Consider the following 27,758-nt stretch of genomic DNA (forward strand, 5'->3'; position numbering starts at 1 on the left):
GATCATCTTGGATCATCGGAGGTCCTACCTAAGGTTGTCACTTGGGAGCTTTTAATTTGAACAGAAACCACTGTGACATGTTCTTCTAGTTGTAGAAGATATAAGTTCATAATAGTTTTTCTTGTCAATTCACTGATTTGAATCTACATATTTCTATATTCCTAGCCTCTCCCCCAAATTCCTACTCCTTGCAATCATTTCTGTTTACTTTGAGAACTTTTGTTCAGCACAGCCATAATCCAACGTTAGTGATCATTCTGGGTGCTGGTATGCTAAGGCAAGCAAATGAAGTGCACACCTCTCTGAGAAAGGGACCTTGGGCCTTGTTTATCAAAGCTTTTCCCTGTCACCACAGAACGGGATAAAACGCTGGATAATCTAGAACCCATATTCTTAGAACGTTTTCTGAGTGCACAGTTTTGTCTTGTTTGTAAGTCATTCCGTACTTGCTGAATCTACTTTCTTCTGAGAGCGAAGCTCCAAAATTCAGAAATATAGAGAGACATTTTTTTTTAAAATATGGTGTAAGGGAGGGAGAATTATTAGAAGACAAAATGTAATATTTATAGTTTGTGTCATAGGAACATGAATAACCTGAATTATATTTACTCATGTCAGTTTTTTCCTTTTGAAAGCTATGGCAGAACATTTTTCTTTCGTGTTTGAAGTCCTCTGCTAGGAAAGAGAATTGCCAAACCATTACCTCACTTCCTGAGCAGAGAGCAGGAAATGATGTCATGGCAGGGTGGTTTCTTTTACTGACCCCCTGCTTACTTAAATGACTGCTGCTGCTGCTTAAATGATGAGGTCTGAAAGAGTGCTAGGAAAGGGAGGGGGGAGCCATTCCCAGAATTTTCCTTTGCTCATGCAGCTTGGCCTCCTTAGTCAGAAGTTTGTCTTTGCAGTGAATATTGGCTGTAAATGCTTTTGAGACATTGTGACGAGGGCCCTCCTAAGAAGCTATAAATCAAACCTAGAATTCCTCTTCCCTCTCTCTGCTTTTTTCAGATATAAAAGCGCTGGACAAGGATCTTTTCTTTTTATCCCCCCCCTCCAAACCAGCTGTTGGACCAGCAGTTGACAATATTAATTGCCTCCACTATGAAGAATTTCAGTAGATCCAATCTCTTTCCTGATGTGCGTGGTACTGCAGAAGGGATAGAAAAAACGTTTAAATAGTTGGTTATGTCTTGAAAAGTGACACAGAAACTCTAAAAGCCAGAGAACAAGCACTCATTATGGGGAAAGTGTCAGGAAGCCTTTTTATTTCTACAAATATGTAGCTTTGAGTCATTTTATTCCTCTTTTTATATTTGAAAGTTTGTGGAGTTCAATAGAGAGAAACAGTCTAGACAAAATAAATCAGGAACCTAATCTGAAGACACAGGATGGTGGTTTTCATGAGAAATAGTAGAAAAAAAAATGTGCTTGTCACCATGTCTCATCAAAATGTAAAGCTGCCTGAATGAGAACATTAATGATTAGCCACATATATTTACTTATTTTCTGGTTTGTGGTCATCGTCTCTTTGTAGATCCCCCGGCCTAACCAAAACCTCACATTATTTTGCGGAAGACCTTTTGGCCCAGTATTTTTCCAGCTCAGGTCTGGATCTGGAGAGAAGGATGCTGATTGAAAGCTAATTAAGAAATGTGTTAAATTAATCCAGTAAAAAGGCCTCACCTACAATGTGTGCGTTCACCCTTATCGCCACATGTGACTTTAAAATATACTTGATTTTGTGTGCTGGGATACCCAGTTCTCTGATAGAAAAACAGGACAGAAGGATATTTGGTGGGGAACTACTGGGCCATCGGTGAAAGGCTTGTGGCACCTCAGCTACAGGCCTTCTTTTCCGCTTGAAGAAATTTTTATTGAAGTATTTATATACCACTTATAGCCTAAGAGTAGCCTCGCGAGACTGCCGCTGGAAGTCTCGGCAGCTAATTTCATCGCTGAAAAAGCATGGGCAGGAGCGAATGGGAATCGCTCATGCCCCAGCGCGTCGCTAGACCACCAGGGACACAAGGTAGGCCTGGGGTCCTTCCTCTGGGTCCAGGAGGGAGGTTGACGGTGTCTGTGAGGGGAGTGAGGGGAACACTCTCTTCTCTTATAGGGGCGTACAGACAGGGGGGGAAAGTCTCTCGGTTTGGGGGGGGCTGGGCTGATGGCAGCGGCGGCAGAAGCAGAGAAGGAACACTAGTGGGAGGGAGAGTGATAGGAATAGTACTTTAAGGGGAGGATCTCAATATAAACTGAGACCCCCCAAAGCAATCTGGATAATTGGATATCCAGATAATCAGCGTTCGGATAATTGACGTTCTACTGTATTACCTGTAAAATGGATTACTGTAATTTGCTTTATCTGGGTCTTCTTCCTGTAGTTTCTCCTTACAAAGTGGTGTAGAATACAGCTGCATGACTGTTTTATGGTATTTCTCAATGCCAACCATTTCGCACAATACCTCATTAGCCTAGAATTGAAGATGATGCAGAAATTTTTCATTTTCAAAGTAATGCATCCTGGCACAACGTAACAGCAAGAACTCATGTAAGAAAGCATAACAATTAGTAGGCACATATGGTTTCTCCTGTGCACCCAGCCGCAACTATGTACCAGAACTACTCCCAATAAATAAATTATTGGTTGCTGATTGAGTTTATTTATTATTTTATTTTAATTTTATTATTTATATTCCGAAAAGAGACGGCTGAGGGGAGATATGATTGAAGTCTACAAAATCCCGAGTGGATTTCATGCCATCAAAAATGACAAAGACTAGGAGACACTCGATGAAATTGCAGGGAAATGCTTTTAAAACCAATAGGAGGAAATATTTTTCACTCAGAGAATAGTTAAGCTCTGTAATGCGTTGCCAGAGGTTGTGGTAAAAGCAGATAGCGTAGCTGGTTTTTAGAAAGGTTTGGACAAGTTCCTGGAGGAAAAGTCCTAAGGCCTGGTTTCCCTGATCCTTGGCCCACTGCTTTTACTTCTAGACTCCTCCACTCTTTTCTCAAAGCATTTATCATATTGTATAAGTTATAATTGTCTTCAGTTCTTCATGCTCGGACTAAAAATTATAAGTGTAACATATTATACAAAGTTATTCAGAGTAGTGAAGACGCAAGGGGATTGCGAAGATCTGCAATGTGACATAATCAGGCTTGAGGAATGGGCATCGACATGGCAGATGAGGTTCAATGTGGACAAGTGTAAAGTGATGCATGTCGGTAACAAAAATCTCATGCACAAATACAGGCTGTCCGGGGCGGTACTTGGAGAGACCTCCCAGGATAGGGACTTGGGAGTTCTGATCGACAAGTCGATGAAGCCGTCCACACAATGTGTGGCGGCGGCAAAAAGGGCAAACAGAATGCTAGATATGATCAGAGAAGGTTATCATGCCGCTGTACCGGGCCATGGTGCGCCCTCACCTGGAGTACTGGTCGCCGTTCATGAAGAAGGACACGGTACTTCTCGAAAGGGTCCAGAGAAGAGTGACTAAGATGGTTAAGGGGTTGGAGGAGCTGCCGTACAGCGAAAGATTAGAGAAACTGGGCCTCTTCTCCCTCAAACAGAAGAGATTGAGAGTGGACATGATCGAAACATTCAAGGTACTGAAGGGAATAGACTTGGTAGATAAGGAAGGTGGTTCACCCTCTCTAAGGTAGGGAGAACAAGAGGGCACTCTCTAAAATTGAAAGGGGATAGATTCCGTACAAACGTAAGGAAGTTCCTCTTCACCCAGAGAATGGTAGAAAACTGGAACGCTCTTCCGGAGTTTGTCATAGGGGAAAACACCCTCCAGGGATTCAAGATAAAGTTAGACAAGTTCCTGCTGAACAAGAACGTGCGCTGGTAGGGTTAGTCTTGGTTAGGGTGCTGGTCTATGACCAGAGGGCCACTGCGTGAGTGGACTGCTGGGCATGATGGACCACTGGTCTGACCCAACAGCAGCAATTCTTATGTTCTTATGTACAGACATTTTAAACTTTAACAGCACTTAAATTCTATCAAATTATATTTTATGACAAATACATATATCATCCCCCTCCTTTCTACATATCCAACAATTGCACTCAAATTTAAAGTATCTTCCCACCCACCCTGGATGTGTATGATCAAAGGGCACCACTGTATATAAAGAGCCTTCCTTGCTGTTGCTCATTGTTACGTTTTTTGAGGAATGGGAGGATGAACTTTCCGCTCTATAGACTTTTGGATTGGGTTTGCTGAGTTTCATTGGTTGATCCCTATCTTCCTCTAAAGCAGGGGTGTCAAAGTCCCTCCTCGAGGGCCGCAATCCAGTCGGGTTTTCGGGATAATCCCCAATGAATATTCATGAGATCTTTTGCACGCACTGCTTTCATTGTGGGTTTTTTCCAATTGCTTATTTTTTTTTTAAACTTACAATAAATATAACAGCATTTATAGCATTTAAAATTCAAATACAACACTTAATATTCTGTTAAACACTATATCAGACTTTATCCCCCCTCCCCCCTAATCAATTACATTCTTGAAATTCCAGAAAACATATCATAAACCCCATTCTTATATACCTTATTTAATGTTCAGATCAATAAAAACCCCTTCCCCCCCATCCTGGATATGCATTTTTAAGGGAAAAAGAGAAAAAAGAAATATTCAATCATTACAATATTTTGTTAATGGCTCCCAAATCTCCTGAAATTTTCTAAAATTCCCCTGCTGTGTGGCTATTATCTTCTCCATTTTATAAATATGACAAAGAGTTCCACCAAAAACTGTAATTAAGTCTCTTCCAGTTTTTCCAATTACTCGTAATCTGTTGTATGGCAATCCCTGTCATAATAAGTAGAAGCCTGTTATTCTTTTTTTTTTTTTAGTTCAAATTTTTTATTATGAGTTTAGGAAAAATACAAAGATACAAAAAATAAGGAAAAAACATACAATCAATACAACAGTAGTAAACCTGAAACAGTGGAACAAAAACATAATCCCGTTATACAGTCTACTGCAGGGGTGCCCAACACGTCGATCGCGATCGACCAGTAGCTCAGGAAGGCAACGTGAGTCGATCGCAGACTCGTGTTGCCGTCCTGATCTACGGGCTGATCAGCCTTCCTCTCCAGTGTTCTCCCTAGGGCCTTTTAGCTGGGCGGTCCGCCCAGATGTCACCTGCCGCTGCTGAACATTAAAACCCCCCCAAAAAAACCGGCTTGGAGATTTCAGCCCGTAGCGAACTTATGCTCCGGGCTCTAAAGTGTGCGTGCCGGCTTCTCTTCTCTTCCCTCCGAAACCGAAAGTTATGTCCGGGGGGGAGGGGAGAAGGGAAGCCGCCACGCACATGTTGAGAGCCCTGAAGCAAGCGTTCGCTACGGGCTAAGGCGGGAGACAAGTAAATGAAGCATTTCCTCTTCTTGCTGCCGGGTCCTGCCTACTTTCAGTTTCCGCGAAGGCAGGACCCGGCAGCATTTCCCCAATAGGTTGATCACGATCTTGGGCTGATCAGCCTTCCTCTTCCCGACGGCGGAATTGACGTCGGGGAGAGGAATGCTGGTTGGCCGAAGCAGGGAGAGCTTGGGGCCTGTTATTGGTGGCGTTTGGGTCCTGGTCCCTGATGGCAGTGGCAGTGGCTTGGGGGAGGGCAGGGAGAAAGAAAGAAAAAGGGCAGGCAGGGAGACAGAAGGAAAGAAGAGAAACAGAAAAAAAAGAAAGGGAGGCAGAGAGAAAGAAAGGGCAGGGAAGAGGAAGGAAAAGTTGGGGGAAGGAATGAGGTCTGGAGGAGAGGAAGCATACAGGCTAAAAGAAGGGAAGAAAGATTGTATGCACAGTCAGAAGAAGAAAGTGGAACCAGAGACTCATGAAATCACCAGACAAGGTAGGAAAAATGATTTTATTTTAAATTTAGTGATCAAAATGTGTCTGAATTTATATCTGCTGTCTATATTTTACACTAAAGTCCCCTTTTACTAAACCGCAATAGTTTTTTAGCGCAGGGAGCCTATGAGCGTCGAGAGCAGCGCTGGGCATTCAGCGCAGCTCCCTGCGCTAAAAACTGCTATCGTGGTTTAGTAAAAAGGGAGGGGGGTATATTTGTCTATTTTTATATGGTTGTTACTGAGGTGATACTGCATAGAGTCATCTGCTTTGACCTCTTTGAAAAACCCTGGCATAGGAATGATAATTAACATTTTCTATGCGTACAGTGTGCTTTGTGTTTTTTTTTTAATTTTATTGTTGGCAGATCATTTTGACTTGGTCATTTAAAAAATAGTTCGCAAGCCCAAAAAGTGTGGGCACCCCTTGTCTACTGTATGTATATCCTCATACAACAGAAAAGACCAAAGCCTGTTATTCTTAGATGATATTTGGCTCTGCTTTCATTGTATGCTAATAGATCTCATGCATATTCATTGGGGAAATCCTGAAAACCTGATTGGATTGCAGTCCTCGAGGAGGAACTTTGACACCCCTGCTCTAAGGCATTGAAGTCACTTAATGGTCACCATTTAGTTCTTCCCCCTTCCTCAGTGGCTCAGATAGATGTCACAAGAGCTAGTACCGCCTTTTTCTTGGCTCTGCTCATTTTGGAATAGTTTGTTTTGATATTGCGAGATAAACTCCTCCTAAGTGTATATCGATCCTATTGCACACTGTAGTTCTTTACTGGTTCTATGACTCTTTTATGCTTGTGAACCACTTCAATCTGTTTTATCTGCTGAGACAGAGTTTCAAATTCAACTAAATTTCTTTATTCAGCTGCTGTTCACAGAGACAAGTACCACGGCTCACTTTGGTCAGTTAGTCTGTGCTGGTTTTAAGGAATACTGGATCACCTCCCTCTGGGCAGCTGTGAGCGCTTTCTTTATGTGGTGCCTGTAGAGAATTGTTCAGTGGCGTCAGGATTAACAAAAAAAAAAAAAAAAGGGATGTAGTAGATTTAAAACAAACTGGAGAAAATATTTCTTCACATAACGTGTAATTAAACTCTGGAATTCATTGCCGAAGAATGTGGTGAAATCAGTTAGCTTAGCAGGATTTAAAAAAAAGGCTTAGATATTTTTCTAAAAGAGAAGTCCATAGGCCATTATTGAGATGGATTAAGCAGGTACACTCCTTATTCCTAGGATAAGCAGCATAAAATCTGTTTTACTATTTAGGATCCAGCTAAGAATTTGGGACCTGGGTTGGCCACTGTTGGAAACGGGGTCCTGGGCTTGATGGACCTTCGGTCTGTCCCAGTATGGCAATTTTTATGTTCTTATGTCCTAATCATTAAAATCTGAGGTTGGGGTGAAATCACCCCCATTCCTACCATCTGGAGCACCCACGACTTCCATGGCTGTTCAGCCAGCCAAGTTATTTTGGAAAATGTCTCATTTATGCTTGCTGATGTTTGAAAGAGAAAAGCTATGTGGATTAAAGTCACAGGAATTTATAGAGAGAACATAATTTCAGTATAAGATACTTGACCCTCACCTCAAATAAGGTATAAAAGATGTTACTTGCACAGAGGGACAGGCATATCTCTGGCCAACTCACAGGGCAGATTGGATGGACCATACAGGTCTTTATCTACCCTTATTTACTATGGTACTGTACTGTGCCTGGAAAAAAAGGGACCTTCATCCTTATTCCAAATAACTCAAAAATGCCTTACTACAGCCTGAAATTCGAGACATTTCTAAACACTTTGTCTTTTCAACAGGATGGAGCTCCAGTGCATTGAACTCCCCGAAACAGTTGAGCTCTTAATTAACGAAACCCCAGAAAGCATTAAGCCAACAGCTCAGTGGTGTCAAAGACTTTGTGAATGTGTCAAGATTGAAAGAGGACACTTGTATATAAATTATGAATTAACTAAGAACCCCCACCCCAATTATACTAATGTATTTTCAGTGCTCATACTAAATGTGTAAACATTTGCAAAATATGTTCAAATTCGTCTTGTTTGGGGTTTTCCAGACACTGTGTATGTAAATTAGCCTGGAGGAAAAAAAAAAAAAAAAAAAGGCAGCTCTGGATTTAAAGCATGTAGAGTTGATATTTCCCTGTCCCTGGAGGGTTTAAAGTTTGTCTGTACCTGAGGCCATGGAGAATTAAGATTAAGGGGCTCATTTTCAAAGTACTTAAGACACCCAAAGTACCATAAGTTTCTATGGTACTTTATGTGTCTAAGTGCTTTGAAAATGAGCCCCTAAGTTTAATTAGAAAATGCTTAAAGGGCAAAGTTGAAATAGTTAAGAGAAAAGGGGATGACTTCTGCTCTAAGAAGCAAACATTTTGGTTGTGGGTCACTTGTAGACATGGGTGTGCGCTTTGCCAGAGAATCCCTGTTAGACTGGCTCTTGCACTCTGGTGGTCTCTCCTGTGTATAGAGTTATTATATGCAGTAGTAAGAAACAGAAAGACAGGAAAGAGAAATGTCGATGCTATTTTTATTTGACTAAATATGTTTTTTAACAAGTATTCAAAGGTAGAACCTTCTTTAGATCAAGGATGTATAAAAGACGACAATATCAAAGAAAATATAGAAGTGAAACATGAAAACTATTTCAATGACAGTCTCACGGGAATGGTAGAGCAGGCAGGAGGAGTGAGAATCAGGGAGAGATGGATGGGTGATCAGAAGGTGACAGAGCAGTATAATTTTATGGTTTATAATGTGATAGGAAACACAGATCCTTGTTAAATCCTGTCAGGTGGCTGTCAAAATATGTCACCGTTGTAACTTCAAAGGTCTTACATTCTTGGATTGTTTCAAAATGACCTTTTAGGACCTCTTAGTATTCTGACCATAAGGTCTTTTTCTGCAGTGCCCAGGTTTTGAAAAAAATGCTCGCTCCTAGAGGTGTCAACTTTATCTGCTTGTGCCAGTGGGGAAGTGTATGACCCAATTCCCTGTACAGAGAAACCTATAATCCCTGTCTTTTATTTGGTCAGTATGCACCACTGTTGGTTATAGTATTTATTTATTTTTTTAATGCTGACTGCAGCTTCGATCTGGATAGATAGTGGCACTGAATATACAGTATGTACGATGTGATCACTGCCATTGCCTGTACAAAGAGCAGTACTTGTAATATTCAGCTGTTGCATATATCACTTAAATAATGTAAGTTAGGACAGCCTTTTTTCTGGCTTAAATTAAGCAGCCTTACTGGGTTAGACCAATGGTCCATTAAGCCCAGTAGCCCGTTCTCACGGTGGCCAATCCAGGTCCCTAGAACTCGACAAAAGCCAAGGAGTAGCAATATTCCATGCTACCAACCAGGCAAGCAGTAGTTTCCCCCATGTCTTTCTCAATAACAGGAAATTGTCCAAACTTTTCTTAAAACCAGAACCTCTGGCAATGCGTTCCAGAACTTAACTATTCTCTGAGTGAAAAAATATTTCCTCCTATTGGTTTTAAAAGTATTTCCCTGTAACTTCATAGTGTCCCCCTAGTCTTTGTAATTTTTGACAGAGTGAAAAATCGATTCATTTGTACCCGTTCTACTCCACTCAGGATTTTGTAGACTTCAATCATATCTCCCCTTAGACGTCTCTTTCCCAAGCTGAAGAGCCCTAACCTTTCTAGTTTTTCCTCATTCGAGAGGCGTTCCATCCCCTTTATCATCTTGATCGCTCTTCTTTGAACCTTTTCTAGTGCCGCTATATCTTTCTTGAGATAAAGAGACCAGAATTGAACGCAATACTCTAGGTGAGTTCGCACTAAATTTTGCCACTATAGATGGGCTGTTCTCTCTGATTCTGCTCTGGCACTTTGAAACTACACCTAAACTGGCTACCATTCACTATGCCCTTTGAAGAAAATATATTCAGTAAATATAGAAAGCAATGGTGAAGAGGGAGTGAACCCCCTCCCCCCAGTCAAATAGCTTTCTGGAATGGCAGCTCTGGGACAACTAATAGTAATGATGTCAGCATACACCAGTATAGGAACCAGGGGAAAATGCGGTAGAACATCAACCAATAACGGCCACGTTTCAGCATTTGCCTGCATCGGGCATAATACATCTTATTGGACAAAAATACTTCCCCTCTTCTATGAAACCACACTAGCGGTTTTTAGCGCAGATAGCCATGCTGAATGGCCCTTGCTGCTCTCAACGCTCATAGGAACTCTATGAGCGTCAGGAGCAGCGTGGGCCATTCAGCGCAGCTCTCTGCGCTAAAAACCGCTAGCACGGTTTTGTAGAAGAGGGGGGACAGTGTCCCCCTGACTGGGTCTTGCTGACTGTGAACCTTCTGATATCAAGCAGTATTACCCCCAGATGCAGGCCAATGCCGAGACAGGTTGATCTGCTAAGAAATTTCATCCTGGTTGCCATACTTGTATGTGTTGGCATCTTTCCTGCTGGTCCTCTACACTTTTGGAATCCCAAAAAACAAGGCGTTGTTCATGGCACGTTCAGCTACGTGGCTCCTCAAGCGGTAATGTTTTCAATTAAATTGCGATACATAGTACTTTCTTCTTAGATGCTAAGTGTTTCAGCGCCATCCAATGGACTGTTATCTACATTCCTGATGCAGGCTTCAGTGTTGAAGCCGAAACACGGACCGTGTCGGGTCTGAAATGATATATAATATAGACTAACCTATGTCCCAAGTAGTAAAACAGATTGTATACTGCTTATCTTAGGAATAAGCAATGGATTTCCCCAAGCCATCTCAATAATGGCCTATGGACTTCTTTTTTAGGAAATTATCCAAGCATTTTCAAAACCTTGCCAAGCTAACTAATTTCACCACATTCTCTGGCAACAAATTCCAAAGTTCAATTACACATTGTATGAAGAAATATTTTCTCCGATATGTTTTAAATCCACCACTTTGTATCTTCATCGCATGCCCCCTAGTCCTTGTATTTTTGGAAACAGTGAACAAGTGATTCACATCCACCCTTTCCACTCCACTCATTATTTTATAGACCTCTAACATATATCCCCTGAGCCATCTCTTCTCCAAGCTGAAGAGACCTAGCCGCTTTAGTCTTTCGTCATAGGAAAGTCATCCCATCCCTTTTATTATTTTCGTCACCCTTTTCTGTATCTTTTCTAATTCCGCTATATCATTTTTTGAGATATGGTAACCAGAATTGCCCACATTATTCGAGTTGCAGCCATATCATAGAGCAATACAAAGGCATTATAACATTTTCACCTTTTGTTTTCCATTTCTTTTCTAATTCCTAACATTCTATTTGCTTTCTTAGCCGTCACCACACTTGAGCTGAAGGTTTCAGCGTATTCTCAACAATGACACCTAGACTGATGGTTATTTATATATATGTTGTACTCAATAAATGATTAAACTCAATTCCATCTCAGGTTGATGTGTACAGTTCTCCAGAGGAAGGTCTTTCCGATCGAAACATGGGTCCCCACCACAATCTCTTTCTGTGTATTATTTGAGATGACATACTACTGCACCCAATGTACAAATCAATTTGACGAAGCCCTTTGAATAAAACTTGGAATCAAGATCATTGTTTCCACAGTTTTTGCTTTTGTGTTTGCACAGAAGGCAGATATTGGGTTGTATCAATAGAAGTTTCGTCAGCCGAAAGCCTGAAGTCATAATGCCGTTGTACAGGGCCATGGTGAGACCTCATCTGGAGTACAGTGTGCAATTCTGGAGGCCACATTACAGTAAAGATGTGCGCAGAATTGAATCGGTTCAGCAGATGGCCACCAGGATGATCTCGGGGCTCAAGGGTCTCTCGTATGAAGAGAGACTGAACAAATTGCAGCTCTACACTCTTGAGGAACGTAGGGAGAGGGGAGACATGATCGAAACATTTAAGTACCTCACGGGACGTGTTGAAGTGGAAGATGATATTTCCTTTCTCAAGGGACCCTCGGCCACAAGAGGGCACCCGCTCAAACTCAGGGGCGGAAAATTTCACGGCGACACCAGAAAGTATTTCTTCACAGAGAGAGTGGTTGATCATTGGAACAAGCTTCCAGTGCAGGTGATCGAGGCAGACAGCGTGCCAGACTTTAAGAATAAATGGGATACCCATGTGGGATCCCTACGAGGGTCAAGATAAGGAAATTGGGTCATTAAGGCATAGACAGGGGGTGGGTAAGCAGAGTGGGCAGACTTGATGGGCTGTAGCCCTTTTCTGCCATCATCTTCTATGTTTCATTACAGAAAATCTGCTTTTTACTAACTGTCGGTAAAAGTGAAAACCAATTGACAACTTCTGATCAAGATTTACAAAATTAACGAATGCCCTGTGTTGACTGTCGTGCTCTTTCTTCACCTTCGTTAAAGGTTGTTTATTGTGTATGGCCAGATACCCCAAAGGAGTATGTAGCACATTTTGTGGAACGATTGAAAAAGGAGAGGTGCCATTTCAGTGCTAGTTATTCTTAAAACGGTTCAGAAGGACTTTTCAGAGATTTGAAAAATAAGCAGTCACTCAACTCAGGAAAGCAGTGAAAGCATCAAATCTCAAAGCTAAGCAGCAAAATGCAATTTCATACTGTACAGAGGTAACACAATGAAAGCGATATACTGGTACTTATTTCTTCCACGTGAAGTGTTTCATTAACACTGACAGAGCACGAATGAAGGTCTGACATGACATGATTGGACATGAGGCAGATAAGAATGGAATGCAGGTGTTGTCTAAACCCCACTGTAGCACTACTTCACCTATGTGTGTAGAGGATCCCATGAATCACATGTCTCTTGACAAGGGCACAAGGCGTCGGCTCCTCCTGGATAGCGTCTCTGAAAATCTCTCTGTTGCACTATATTTACTGAACAGTCAAAAGAACTGCCATAAAAGTCCACAGCCTAACTCTGCAAGAATCTCTACCTAAAAAAAGAGAGAACAGAACAAATAGCTCACTGACTAAAATCTCAGCTAACCACATGCATCAAAATATTCTTGGTCTTATCTAAGTTTCAAGTTTATTAAAAATTTTGATACAGTCGCTTATCAGAGCTTGTAAGCGAGGTACAATATTAAAAATGAGAAAATAAAATTAAAGTAAACATTAAAATACAAACACAATAACAATTTTAAAAAATCACCAGACAACCCCATCCCTTTCTTAATAATTCCTAGTATCCCATTTGCTTTTGGGCTGCCACTCATTAATGCAGAAGTATAACATAGTAGATGATGGCAGGTAAAGACCCAAATGGTCCATCTAGTCTGCCCAACCTGATTTAATCTAAAAATTTGTTGGTTTTTTTTCTTCTTACCTATTTCTGGGCAAGAATCCAAAACTCTGCCCGGTACTGTCCTTAGGTTCCAACTACTGAAGTCTCTGTCAAAGCTCACTTCAGTCCATCTATACCACAGGTGTCAAACACAAGGCCCGCGGGCCGAATCCAGCCCGCCAGGCCATTTTATGCGGCCCGCGGTCCAATGCAGTGTTTTATCTTCTGGCCAGCTCCCTCCTCCTCATTTCCACACTTGCACAAAGCCGCGGGCAGCGGCTCCTCGCGCATCTAGCGCCTCACCTGAAACCATTCCCTCTGATATTGCAATGCCAGAGAGAAGGCTTCCGGTTCAGGCACAGGACGCACATATTAGCTGCCGCCCGTGGCTTTGTGCACACTGCGGCAGTGAGGAGGAGAGCTAGCCAGAAGATGAAAAATGAATGGGAAAATGGTGTTACAATTAGTACTATTATAGGGGCGGGGTCTGGGGTGGAGATTGGGCAGGGTCTGGCCCGTGACTTAGCCTGTGTTTTAGATTTCAGCTCCTTAATGTGATTGAGTTTGACATCCCTGATCTATACTCTCTTAGCCATTGAAGCCCTCCCAGGCATATTGTCTACGATGGCATCTAGGTCTTTGTCTTGGGTACTGACCCCTTAGGTGAACCCTAGCATCCAGTAACTATGATTTAAATTATTTTTCCCATTGTGCGTCACTTTGCATTTGTCCACATTAAATTTAAAAGAAAGGACACAGTAAAAAATGAGTTTAAAACTTATCCCCTCCTTTGCAAGGCCGCGCTAGTGTTTTTAGTGCTGGCCGCGGCGGCAACAGCTCCAACGCTCATGGAATTCCTATGAGCGTCGTGAGCTGTTACCACTGCGGCCGGCGCTAAAAATGCTAGCACGGCTTTGTAAAGGAAAGGGTTAATAAGACTAAGGCCTGCTTTTACTAAGGTGCGCTAACCGATTTAGCGCACGCTAAACGCTATCGCATGCATGTTAGTCTATGGGACGCGTTAGCGTTTAGCGCACTAATCGGTTAGCGCACCTTAGTAAAAGAGGGGTTAAGAATCTTATCTGGCATTGCTACCTTTTAACTAAAAGTAGTGCCCAGAAAGAGAGAGAGAAACCCACTCATTTCTCGATTACAACGATGTGATGTCACCAGGGTATGTCGGATAAGCAAAGTCAGATAAGAGAGACTTTACTGTAGCTCTAAGCTGTTAATGAGAGCCTCACCCTCAAAATGTTGACTCCTGCTAGACAGGCCTCCACATCCCACAGAATTAAGTGGTTCCGAGTTCAGTTGGCAAAGTCAATAATAAAAAGTGACTTCTCTCATTGGATGTCAACTTGTCAGTTTCTTAGCTGTGTTTTCTCTTATGGCTTCTAATTCCAGTTTACCTAACATCTGGCTCCTTGTATCTAGAGACATTTTTAGTAATTGGTTTAAATTTGGCACTCAGAGCTTCATTTTGCTCTCATTAGGGAGCTGTCGAGCGTCTCTGATTTCCCCGTTTCTTTCCAGATTTCCTTCCCATTTCTAAGCGGATGAGAGGGGCTCACCCAACTTGTCAATTACTTCTAACATTAGACTGTGGCTGGCAGCTGAGTCTATGGGCAGTGCTTGGTTCTCCCATACTCCAAGCCATGAGTGTCCCTCAGCCTGTTCTCCCAAGTTCCACTGCTCAACTTAAGCAGAGGCAGGAAATCCAGCCCAGATCACGGGTTCGTCATTAGTCGGTGTAGCTCTATTGAACTGTTTTCGAATCTGTCTAGGTAGGAGAGATTCCTACCCAGATAATTCATACTCTCCAGGTCAGAACTGTATTTTCAGAGGCACTTCCCCGCACAGTGGATCTGAGAATCCAGTCTGACCACCTCGCGCTGTCTTGAGTAGTGCTTGAACTGTCTGGGAGTAGAGCCAGAAGTCATCCAGGTACTGCTGATTAGGGCTACTATCCGTAGATCAGAGCCCTAGCTGTGCTAACCTGCCTGAATAGAGGTCCAGATACCTGCATGGAATCTTAGCGGCATCAGGATAGCTTGCAGGGGCCAGTGAAAGCCTTAGGGCTCCTTTTACGAAGGTGCGCTAGTGTTTTTAGCGCACGCACCGGATTAGCACACGCTAGCCGAAAAACTACCACCTGCTCAAGATGAGGCGGTAGCGGCTAGCACGTGCAGCATTTTAACACTCGCTATTCCACGCGTTAAGGCGCTAATGCACCTTCGTAAAAGGAGCCCTTAATATTCCATACCAACGTCAAGGTAGGGATCAGCGTTGAATATCTAGGTATAGAAAAACTCATGGATGGTCAATGGGGTTTTGTTTTTTGTTTTTTTAAACAAAAACACTGACTGTAGTGGGTTTAATATTATCTCCACACAGTGACATAGTAGGAATAGGAGGTGCCCGGTGCAGTGGCCCCCCTCTCCCCCTGTGTACTCCTCTATGTCCCTCCGCTCCTTCCCCGCCCCACCATTCCTTCCCCCACCACACTTGTGCCTTTCCATTCTCCCTCCCCTGTCCCGTACCTCTTTAAATCTTCTCCAGTGCGAGCAGCTTCTCTAGCCTGCTGCTAACGCTGGCGTGGCTTTCCCTCTGGTGTCACTTCCTGGCCCTGTGACCCAGAAGTGATTTCAGAGGAGAGGATGGGGGAGGGTGTGAGAGTTGCAGGTGCCTCCACCAAGATGGTGCCCGGGATGGACAACCTCTGCTTGCTACGCCGCTGCCTCCACAGTTACATTTAGTAGACTCTTGCTAGTGCGGATTTTTGATGATCAACGAAATGCTGATTTACTTTCTTGTCTAATTGATTATATGATTGCACCTCGCTTGGATGGATTTCATATCCTGGAGCGGTGAAGCGAATTCAGTAAACTAGGGGTGCTAAGCAGTTAGCTTGCGAATTAGCACGCACTGTAGTGTATGAGCATGGTAGCCGTTATTGACTGGCAGGACAGCCCGTGCTAAGTCAAGCAGTAGGGAAAATTCTATAAATAGTGCGCAAATTTCCACATGCAAAATTGCATGCCATGCTCAGATGCCGCACTAAATTGGCTAACGAACCAATTAGCACTAGTGATTGGGTGCTATCGATTATGGTGTTAATTGCCAGTATTTTTGATTTGTATGTGCATCTTGCTATACGCTGTTCTAGAAAGATCCGGTCAGAAATCTTAGAATGCAGCTCAAAAGAGGGCAGGGCCATGGGAGGAGCATAGGCAGATCAGACCAATGGTCCCTCTAGCCAAGTATCCTGTTTCTACAGTGGCCAATCTAGGTCACAAGTACCTGGCAGAAACCCAAATAGTAGCAACATTCCATGCTACATATTATCACAGGGCAAGCAGTGACTTCCCCTATGTCTGTCTCAGTAGCAGACTATGGAGTTTTCTTCCAGGAACTTGTCCAAACTTTTTTTTAAAAAACCAACTACGTTAATTGCTGTTACCACATTTTCTGGCAATGTGTTCCAGAACATAACTATTCACTGAGTGAAAAAAAAGATGTGTGCGCTATTACTGAATATCAGGGATCTGCACCTAAGTTATGCGCCCAAATTTGGTGCATATATGGTGTAAATAACTGCTCCCTTAAGCTGAGTGGGAATCCTCCAAGTGCACTGCTGCCAATGTGTGTGTAGGGAGGGGGGGTGGGGTGCTTCAGTATTGTGCTTTCAATCACTAGGGACAAGCAGGTTCCTGCAGTCCTGCATCAAACCTTGCCTGTTCCTCACTATTGTGCTAGTGAAACAGTGCCACCCACTGGCAGAACTGTAGATGGAGGACTCCCGCTCAGCTTAGAGCAGGGGTGTCAAAGTCCCTCCTCAAGGGCTGCAATCCAGTTGGGTTTTCAGGATTTCCCCATTGAATATGCATGAGATCTATTTGCACTGTTTTCATTGTATGCTAATAGATTTCATGCATATTCATTGGGGAAATCCTGAAAACCCGACTGGATTGCGGCCCTCGAGGAGGAACTTTGACATCCCTGACTTAGAGGGAACACTGGGTAAATCCTTATGCCCAAAACTGGGCATGAATCCCAGTGCTATTCACTATTCTATACAGGGTGCCCATTCTGGATGCCCATTATACTGTAGAGTGCCAAAATTTGACCGCTATTTACTGAATCCAGCCCTAGCTGCATAGCTTATTACGGGTTGTGAAATCGGCCGGTTATGGGAAAGGAATGGTGTGGACTGCACATTACAATATAGTGCATTGCATTTGACCACTTTCTGTCACTGTTTCAGTGCTAACTATGAGTTGTGTTACTAATTAGTTAAAAAAATTCAACGCCCTAAGAGTGCACAGGCTTTCCAGTTAACGTAATTCAGTATTGCATCAAATGTGCAGCAAGTGCAAAGCTTTACCACACTTGAGTAAAAAGGCCCCTTAGATCTTTCATGCTCAATTTTTTTTCTTGAGGGGGTGGATAGAAGGGGAGGAGAAGGAAGCATCGAACAACTTTGCTGTGGGAGTAAAATATAAATGAGAGAGAGGCACTGCAGATGGTTTTTTGTTTTGTTTTCAAATTGCTAACCAAATTATTAAAGCAATTATCTAGTGGTGGTCATTAATGAAGATTGCTTTTTATCTACAGCCCCAGTCCTTGTTGTTTGGCATGAATGGTTTTGGCCCATTCTGATGATCTGCAGTCCAAGGACCTCTCTTAGCCTGTTGAAATGCAGCATGTTTGATAGCTTGGAATCCACCCTTAAGCACTTTGATTCCTCGTTCATGTAACAGAACACCCGCGTTCCACTGGGATTTAGTCTTTACTGAGAATTAATGTATTTTGGAAAAGGAGGTTTATGTATCCAGGCCATAATAAGGAATATTTTATATGCAAACATTCTAGTAAATCAAGGTACTAAAATGATAATGCAATTTTGAGTCCATTAGCTTTTCTCCTCCTTCCCACACTTTCTGCCCAACCAGAACTCTTCCAAGCGCATACACCAGTTGGCTGAAAAAGGAGATAGGAAGAAGCTGAGGCATCGCAAATCACCATTCAAGATTACTGTACCCAGCCTTCAGCTCTAGCAGTGCAGGGAGAGCTCTCCAGCCAAGGGAGATGAACCACAATTTCCTCTGTAGACCAGTTACAAATGTACCCTTGAGCTGGCTGGTATGTAGCCTTCTGGAGAGAAGTGTTTTGAAAAGAAGTGAAGGGGCCAGTTCCCACTGCGCTTCTGTTCCTTTGTATCATTCCGAAAGAATGTAAGGCACATGGAGCATAAAACCACATGGATGGTCACCCAAGACTGCTAAAGCTAGGATCCAAGTTGCTTCAGTAACTGTTTTCTGCATCTGCAGTTGGCGTTGCTTGATCTCAGGAAGGCCTTACTTGCTAAGCACCCAATATAAACGTCTCCATTAAAAAAGCAGATTTTGCATTATAAGTAGAGAAGCTTTTAAACCCTTTGTAAAACTCGTGTGGAGCAGAATGAAATCCTTGTGCATGTTCTTCTACAGTGCTCGTGGAGGGTAATTTGGAAAGGATTTTCTGGATGTGGAGCCACTTGGCAAAGGCCTTTTATAAATTTCATGGCAGGTGCACAGCAACAAGGTGGCATGTACTTTATTTCATATTTTGGCTGTCTAAACACTTGGATTGTTACAATAAACACATAAAATGCATAAACTAAAACAAAACAAAAAAACCAAGCATATACGAGAGCAAATCAAAAATTAAAGGCAATTGTTAAATTATACAATAACTGAAACAGAGCATGCATAATGCAACAAATCTACTCATGTGTTGTAATGTAATGTAATGTAATGTAATTTATTTCTTATATACCGCTACATCCGTTAGGTTCTAAGCGGTTTGAAGAAAATATACATTAAGATTATAAATGAGAAGTAAGAAGGTACTTAAAAAATTCCCTTACTGTCCCGAAGGCTCACAATCTAACTAAAGTACCTGGAAATTAATAAAGAAGAGAAAATAAAGATGGTTGAAAAAAGAAAAATTCTATGTGAATTTATAGGATGGAAATTAAACTGACAGTGAAGAACTGTATGAAAAATACATATGGAATGCAGTTAGAGAGGGTAGGTTACAATCTATTTATGGTATTTGTTTAATTGGAAGGTGTTAAGGTGGGTAATTTGGGGGAAGGTTATCTGAAGGTAGGTGAATCTTCTGGAGGTAAAAGAGGAGGGGTTAAGATATTTGGATGATGTTGTCTATTGGATATTTCATCCATGCATAGTGCAGCACTCGGACTTTAGTCATGTGGCAGCCACGAGGTCAGAAACATGGATGCTCCATTGCAAGATTGCACTATCAAAAAACAACGTGCAGTAGTGTACTTTCTATCGGCAGAGGGAGTGAAACCTGTGGAAATTCACCATCGGATATTGACTCAGTATGGACATGGTATCATGAACCAACGAAAGGTTTATGAGTGGATAAAAAGGTTTAATGCGAGAAGAACAGGTGTAACCGACAAAGGTCGTTATGGTCACCCATCAACGTGCACACGAGCAAATTGACGGCAGATGCCTTGATTAGAGACTGATGGATATTGGTGACTCAATTGGCTGCAAATTTGGATATCGGCTATGCATTTGCCATAATGCATGATGACTTGCGATACAGGAAAGTCTGTGCAGGATGGGTTCCCAAACAGCCAGGGCAAGATTAACCAATAGGCCAAGTAGGCACGTGCCTAGTGCCCGAAATGGTCAGGAGGGCCCAATGAAGGAAGGCATCAACATTGTTTTTTCCAAACAGCGATGGGCCCCTCCAGCATCGATTGGCAATGCGGGCCCCCCCCCCCCTCCAATCGGCAACGCGGTCCCCACCCCGATCGGCAACGTGGCCCCTCCATCGACAGAAAGTAAGACAAGCAAGCAACGCGGGTAAGAAAGGCAACGGGAACTGTAATCATGCAAGCGGTGCTGCTTGCCCAAAGCTTCCCTCTGACGCAGCTTCCTGTTTCTGCCTGGGCGCATGGTAGGGTGGGGCGGGGCAGGGGGCCCAGTGTACTTGGATGCCTAGGGGCCCTCGACAAATTAATCCTGCCCTGCAAACAGCTTACTGATCTGCACAAGCATCAGTGCGTGGAGGTTGCGACCCAGTTCCTGAGACGGTATGAAGAAGGTTCGCATATTCTGGAGAGAATGGTCACTGGTGATGAGACATGGGTGCATCATTACGACCTGGAGAGCAAAGGACAAGCATGATGAAGTAAAGGAAACGGTGCTCACCTGGCTTTGGAAGCAGCAGGAAAACTTCTCTGCAGGATTGCAGAAGCTAGTTGAACGATGCAACAAATGCATCGTCAGGCATGGGGACTATGTGCAAAAGTGATATGTTCAATTGCTCACAGTTACTTTTATTAAAGCCGTTAAATGTAGTTTTGCCTTTACTTTTCGATTTACCCTCGTACAAAATCCCTGTCAGCAGCTCTTCACCCTCTCAATATTACCACTCACTATTGCCTACTGACGCCTGGATTCTATATATCGTGCCCAGAATTGCATGCCCAAATTTATGCATGTGCCCAAGAGGCACGCACAGACATTATTGAGCCAATTAACATCAATAATTGGATGCTAACCACCAATTATTGCTGTTAATTGGCCCTCATTAAAGTTTGCGCATGCATCTGGCTTTGCGCTATTCTATAAAGCATGGTGTCTAACTTTACTAGTGTGTAACTCAAAAGGGGGCATTCTGGCAAGTTGAGCGTGAAAATATAGAATACGGTGTCAGCGTACCTAACTCGGGCGCCAGCAGGTTTCAGTCTGGCGCCTAAAGTTAAACATGGGAATCCGTGCTAAGTGAAATTCTATAAAGGTTTGTGTGTCCTTTAAAGAACCTTAAAATACTCTGGCTTAGATTAGAGTGTTGCTTGATGTCCAGTCCTATCTCGTATAAACTTTTTTTCACCTGGACTCTATGTGGTTATCACTTTTAATGGTTCTTAAAGGGAAGCCTCAGCCCCACCACTCCACCGCTCAGTCACTTTTCAAACTGCGGGAAGCTTTACGTGGTGCCTCATCATTGGCTGTCCGCTTCGCCGTGGTAACACCTTCCTTATTTTGAATTTTTCATAATTTGTATATATATATATACATTTTATTACGCCAATCGCATTTCTTCCAATAAATACCAAAAAATATAAAGTGCATATGTGGTTAGCTTATATTTAGCTTGTATCAAAGCCAAAACCCGGGAGTCTGACCCGACATGATTCGCATCTATATGCTGTATTAAGGGTCCCCCTTCAGAATAGATAATGAAAGAAAAGGAAACTGTAAAAAACGTTCAAATATAGCTACCTTCCCTGACCCCTTCATTTGTTCTTATTTATATATATATATATACAATGTAGCTCACCGAGGCCGCTGCTGTCATCCGACTCCAAAGTGTGTAAGAGAAAGATGGCGGCGGCGTGCTATCCGGCGTTTAAATACTCCTCATCTCCACTCCGTACCTCCCTCCGCCTGTTTCTCCTTGGGTCGATAGTTAGCCAATAGCCGAAAACCAATCTATTTCCCCGTTTAACCCTCTTGGTTCTACCATATCAAGCAAGAAAAAGTATCTCTGTTCACTCTGATTTAACCTCCTTTGATCTTTCTTTCCATTCCTCCCAATGATCTTATTGATGACTCACCATCTAATCTCCTCCACCGTGTGGTTATGTGTGTTCCAATGCTCAACCAGGGGTGCCTGAGTGACCCTATTCACAATGCGCGATTTGTGTTCTGTAAGTCTGACCCTTATCCTCCTATTGGTCCATCCGATGTATACTAAATCGCACGGACAAACAATCGCGTAGATGACGTCCTGAGAATTACAGTCAGTATCTGTTCTTGCCCACAATGTCATATCTCTACCCGGCACCATCCACACACTACCCTGAATGGTGGAAGAACACCACTGACACTTACCGCATTGGTCATAACGGCCCCCTGTTTCCCTTATTCTTACTCCATATTTTTAGAAGTTACATTGTTGTCCCAAAGTCTTGCCCCTAGAGTAGGCTATCCACGTTGAACCTCATCTGCCATGTCGATGCCCATTCCTCGAGCCTGATTATGTCACGTTGCAGATCTTCGCAGTCCCCCTGTGTCTTCACTACTCTGAATAACTTCGTATCGTCTGCAAATTTAATCACCTCGCTCCTTGTACCTATGTCCAGATCGTTTATAAAGATGTTGAAGAGCACAGGTCCAAGCACCAAGTCCTGCGACACCCCACTGGTGACGCTTTTCCAGTCTGAGTACTGTCCATTTACCCCCACCCTCTGTTTCCTATCCGCCAGCCAGTTTTTAATCCACATGAGTATTACACCCTCGATTCCATGGCTCGCAATTTTCCGAAGTAGTCGTTCATGTGGAACCTTGTCGAACGCCTTCTGAAAATCCAGATATACAATGTTGACTGGGTCGCCCTTGTCTATTTGCCTGTTTACTCCCTTGAAGTTTGTCAAGCAAGATCGTCCTTTGCTGAAACCGTGCTGACTGTGTTAATGCGTGTTATCGGCATCTTGTTGACAAGAGTAGACATTATGGTGTTTTATTTTGTAAACGGCTTAGAATTTGTAGATTTGCATTCTACAAATAATGTAAATAAATACATTTGTGCGCTGTTGAGGCTGGATCTGGCACACACAGGCAGCCTCATGTTTGCCTTTCTAAAATAGGCACCTCTTTGGACTTCTCGCCTAGGTTCGCAGTGTTCTCCTGGAGCAACTAATAATATTAGGAGTCATGCACTAATGACATTTTCATGCGTTATCAACTGCAGGACCCATTGCGGGATCCATGCCTAAATTTTACACGAGTCAAAAAAGGGGATGCCGAAATGGGAGGGTCGTGGGCAGATCAGGGTATTCCATGGATTTACACACGTAGTTGGGGGATCTGCACTTAATTTAAGCACGAGGATTTGCGCCACATTTGCGCGGCTAAAGATAGCCGCGGTTCCCAGGTGTAAAGTGTTATTCTATAAACCGTATCTAACTCCCCCCACCCATTGTTATAAAAATGTAGTGCGGTTTATAGCGCCAGCTGCGGAGGTAACAGCTCCGACACTCAAAATAATTATACGAGCATCGGAGCTATAACTGCCGTGGCTTGTGATAAAAACTACACTATGGTTTTGTAAAAAAAAGGGGGGGGAAGTTTAAGTGCCATTTATAGAATAGCGCTCAGCGTTTTTTTTTAAGTTTCAGATTTTGTTAAAATTTGATTTGATCACTTATCTTGGTTTACTAAGCGGTGTACAATTTAAGGAAAGAAATTGGGTACAAGTTAATACAAAATACAGTCATTAAGAAAACAGACCTAGACTACTGGCACACAAGGAAGGGGGGAGGGAACATAAGAATTGCCGCTACTGGGTCATACCAGTGGTCCATTGTGCCCAGCAGTCCACTCCCGTAGTGGCCCCTAGGTCAAAGACCAGTGCCCTAACTGAGACCAGCCCTATCTGCATAAGTTCCAGTTCAGCAGAAACTTGTCTAACTTTGTCTTGAATCCCTGAAGGGTGTTTTCCCCTATAACAGCCTCCGGAAGAGCGTTCCAGTTTTTCACCACTCTCTGGGTGAAGAAGAACTTCTTTATAGAAACATAGAACATGACGGCAGAAAGGGGCCACGGCCCATCTAGTCTGCCCACACTAATGGCCCACCCCTTAACTACCTCCATGAAGAGATCCCACATGCCAATTCCATCTTTTCTTAAAATCTGGCACGCTGCTGGCCTCAATTACCTGTTGTGTAAGATTATTCCAGCGATCAACCACCCTTTCGGTGAAGAAATATTTTCTGGTGTCGCCATGAAATTTCCCACCCCTGATTTTCAACGGATGCCCTCTTGTTGCCGTGGGTCCTTTAAGGAAAAAGAGATCCTCTTCCACCTTGATATGGCCTATGACATATTTGTACGGAATCTACCCCCTTTTAACTTTAGAGAGTGCCCTCTCATTCTTTCTACCTTGGAGAGGGTGAACAACCTGTCTTTATCTACTAAGTCTATTCCCTTCATTATCTTGAACGTTTCGATCATGTCCCCTCTGTCTCCTCTTTTCAAGGGAGAAGAGGCCCAGTTTCTCTAATCTCGCTGTACGGCAACTCCTCCAGCTCCTTAACCATTTTAGTAGCTCTTCTCTGGACCCTTTCAAGTAGTGCCGTGCCCTTCTTCATGTACGATGACCAGTGCTGGACGCAGTATTCCAGGTGAGGGCGTACCATGGCCCTGTACAGCGGCATGATAAACTTCTCCAATCTGTTAGTGATCCCCTTCTTAATCATTCCTAGCATCCTATTCGCCCTTTTCGCCGCCGGGATGGTTTCATCGACCTGTCGACCAGCACTCCCAAGTCTCTTTCCTGGGGGTCTCTCCAAGTAATGCCCCGGACATCCTGTATTCGTATATAAGATTTTTGTTACCGACATGCATTACCTTACACTTATCCATGTTGAACCTCATTTGCCATATCGTGGCAACAATTAAGGTAAGAACAGCAGGTAGGGGATAAGAAGCGTGAAAATACTGTACAGTCAAACCTTGGATAGCGAGTAATGTGGTGTGCGAGTGTTTTGCAAGATGAGTAAAACATTTTATTAAATTTCAACTTGATAAACGAGCATTGTCTTGCAGTACGAGCACGTATACGTGTGTCACGTCAAGTACGCACAATATATCGCATCGCTGAGCGCAGCTGAACGTAATAAAAGCACCCGCAGTTCAAGCGCGCACAACAAATGCACATCTCACGCTGAGCACGGCTAAACATAATTAAAGCATCACGTCCAGGTCACCCGCAGTTCGAGCACGCTGTATAAGTGTGCCTATCAAGAATGTTATTTGTTTTACTGTATATATTTTTTATTTTATACAGTGTTTTGTATTAAAGGTTTTGGGTTGTGGAACAAATCGCCTGAGTTTCCATTATTTCTTACGAGGAGATTCGCTTTGATATACGAGTGCTTTGGATTACAAGCATGCTTCCGGAATGAATTATGCTCGCAAACCAAGGTTTTACTGTCTGTCAGAGAGAAATTAGGAGTTTATCCTCTGTTATTTGAAAATAAAAACTGATTCAACATAAAATATGGCCCTTAAAGGGCAATTCTGCAGTATTACAAGTTACATTTATGTGCCAAAATGTACAGAACAGTAACATTTAGGTGCCTTAGGGCAGTGTTCTTCAACCCTTTGACACATGGACCAGTGGAAATAAAATAATTATTTTGTGGACCGGCAGTTGAAAAACACTGGGCTAAGTCGTGGGCCAGACCCCACCCAATCTCTGTCCCAGACCCCGCCCTCATAATAGTACTAATTGTAACACCATTTTTTCCATTCATTTTTCATATATATATATATATGTATATATACACACACACACACAATATAATTGTATTAACAACACATAATGGTTAACCACAAAATTAAAGCAGGTATGCAGAAGCAGGTATGCAGGTATGCAGAAGCAGGTATGCAGAAGCAGGTATGCAGGTATGCAGAAGCGGAAATGTGGTGGTGATGGGGGACTTCAACCATCCTGGGATAGACTGGAGTATTGGGCACTCAAACTGCGCAAAAGAGACAAAATTCATAGAAGTCACGAGGGACTGTTTCATGGAGCAGCTGGTCACGGAACCAACAAGGGGCGATGCCACTCTTGACCTAATCTTCAACGGACTAGGGGGGACAGCAAAGGAGGTGGCGGTATTACCCCCACTAGGTAACAGCGATCACAACATGATCCAGTGCAGGCTTGAAATTGGATCATCAAAGGGGAAAAGAACCACAACGACGGCACTCAACTTCAAAAAAGGAAATTATGATGCCATGAGAAAAATGGTGGGAAAGAAGCTCAAAGGCAACATAGGGAAGAAGGAATCCGTAGAAAAAGCCTGGACCTTATTCAAGGAGACTGTGCACGAAGCACAAAGCATATGCATCCCCAAGTTTAGAAAAGGGTGCAAAAAAAATAGAACAAAAAACCCAATGTGGATAACAAGTGCAGTGAAGAAGGCGATAAGCGACAAGAAAGCATCGTTCAGAAAATGGAAAAAAGACCAAACAGAGGAGAACCAAAAAGGGCACAAAGAACACCAGAAAGAGTGTCACCGAGTGATTAGAAAAGCAAAAAGAGAATACGAAGAGAGACTTGCAAAGGAAGCAACAAACTTCAAGTCGTTCTTCAGATACGTCAAGGGGAAGCAACCGGCGAGAGAAGAAGTGGGACCATTGGACGATGGAGACAGAAAGGGAGTTGTAAAAGAAGAGAAAGAGATAGCTGACAGGTTAAATGAGTTCTTCACGTCAGTCTTCACGATGGAGAATATAACCACCATTCCGGAACCCGAGGAGATCGTAATAGGAGACCAAGACGATAAGCTGGTCTGTTTAGAGGTAAGCCAAGAGGATGTACTCAAGCAGATTGACAGACTAAAGAGCGACAAATCGCCGGGTCCAGATGGCATTCACCCAAGGGTACTCAAGGAACTAAAAGACGTAATAGCGGAGCCACTTCGACAGATATGCAACCTATCCTTAAAAACCGGAGAGATCCCGGAGGATTGGAAAATAGCAAATGTCACGCCCATCTTCAAGAAGGGCGCAAGGGGGGACCCGGGAAACTACAGGCCGGTGAGCCTGACCTCAGTCCCGGGAAAGATGATGGAGGCACTGATTAAAGACAGCATCTGTGAACACATCGAAAAAAATGGGCAGCTAAAACCGAGTCAACATGGCTTCTGTAAGGGTAGGTCATGCCTCACAAACTTATTGTACTTCTTTGAGGGAGTGAACAGCCAGGTGGATAAAGGGGAATCTATAGACATCATTTACCTTGACTTCCAAAAAGCCTTCGACAAGGTGCCACACGAGAGACTGCTTAAAAAGATATGGAACCACGGGGTACAAGGGGAGGTCCACCGATGGATCAAAAACTGGCTGGCAAACAGGAAGCAGAGGGTTGGCGTAAAGGGACACTACTCAGACTGGAAAGGGGTCACGAGCGGAGTTCCGCAAGGGTCAGTGCTGGGACCGCTCTTGTTCAATATCTACATAAATGATCTAGAGGCGGGAACTAAGTGTGAAGTCATTAAATTTGCAGATGACACCAAACTATACAGCAGGGCTCAAACCAAGGAAGACTGCGAGGATCTCCAAAAGGATCTATCGCAGCTGGAAAAGTGGGCCGAAAAGTGGCAGATGAGCTTCAACGTGGGGAAATGCAAGGTCATGCACGTGGGGAAAAAGAACCCGATGTTCACATACAAAATGGGGGGAACACCACTAGGGATTAGTAACCTGGAGAGAGACCTGTAGACGCAACACTGAAGGCATCGGCGCAATGCGCCACAGCCTCTAGGAAAGCAAACAGAATGCTGGGTATCATTAAGAAGGGTATTACGACCAGGACGAAGGAAGTCATCATGCCGCTGTATCGTGCAATGGTACGGCCGCATCTGGAGTACTGTGTCCAGTACTGGTCGCCGTACCTCAAGAAAGACATGGCGGTACTTGAGGGAGTACAAAGAAGAGCAACCAAACTGATAAAGGGAATGGAAAATCTCCCATATACCGACAGATTGAAG

This window comes from Geotrypetes seraphini, chromosome 1 (assembly GCF_902459505.1).
Source record: "Geotrypetes seraphini chromosome 1, aGeoSer1.1, whole genome shotgun sequence".
Lineage (NCBI taxonomy): Eukaryota > Metazoa > Chordata > Amphibia > Gymnophiona > Dermophiidae > Geotrypetes > Geotrypetes seraphini.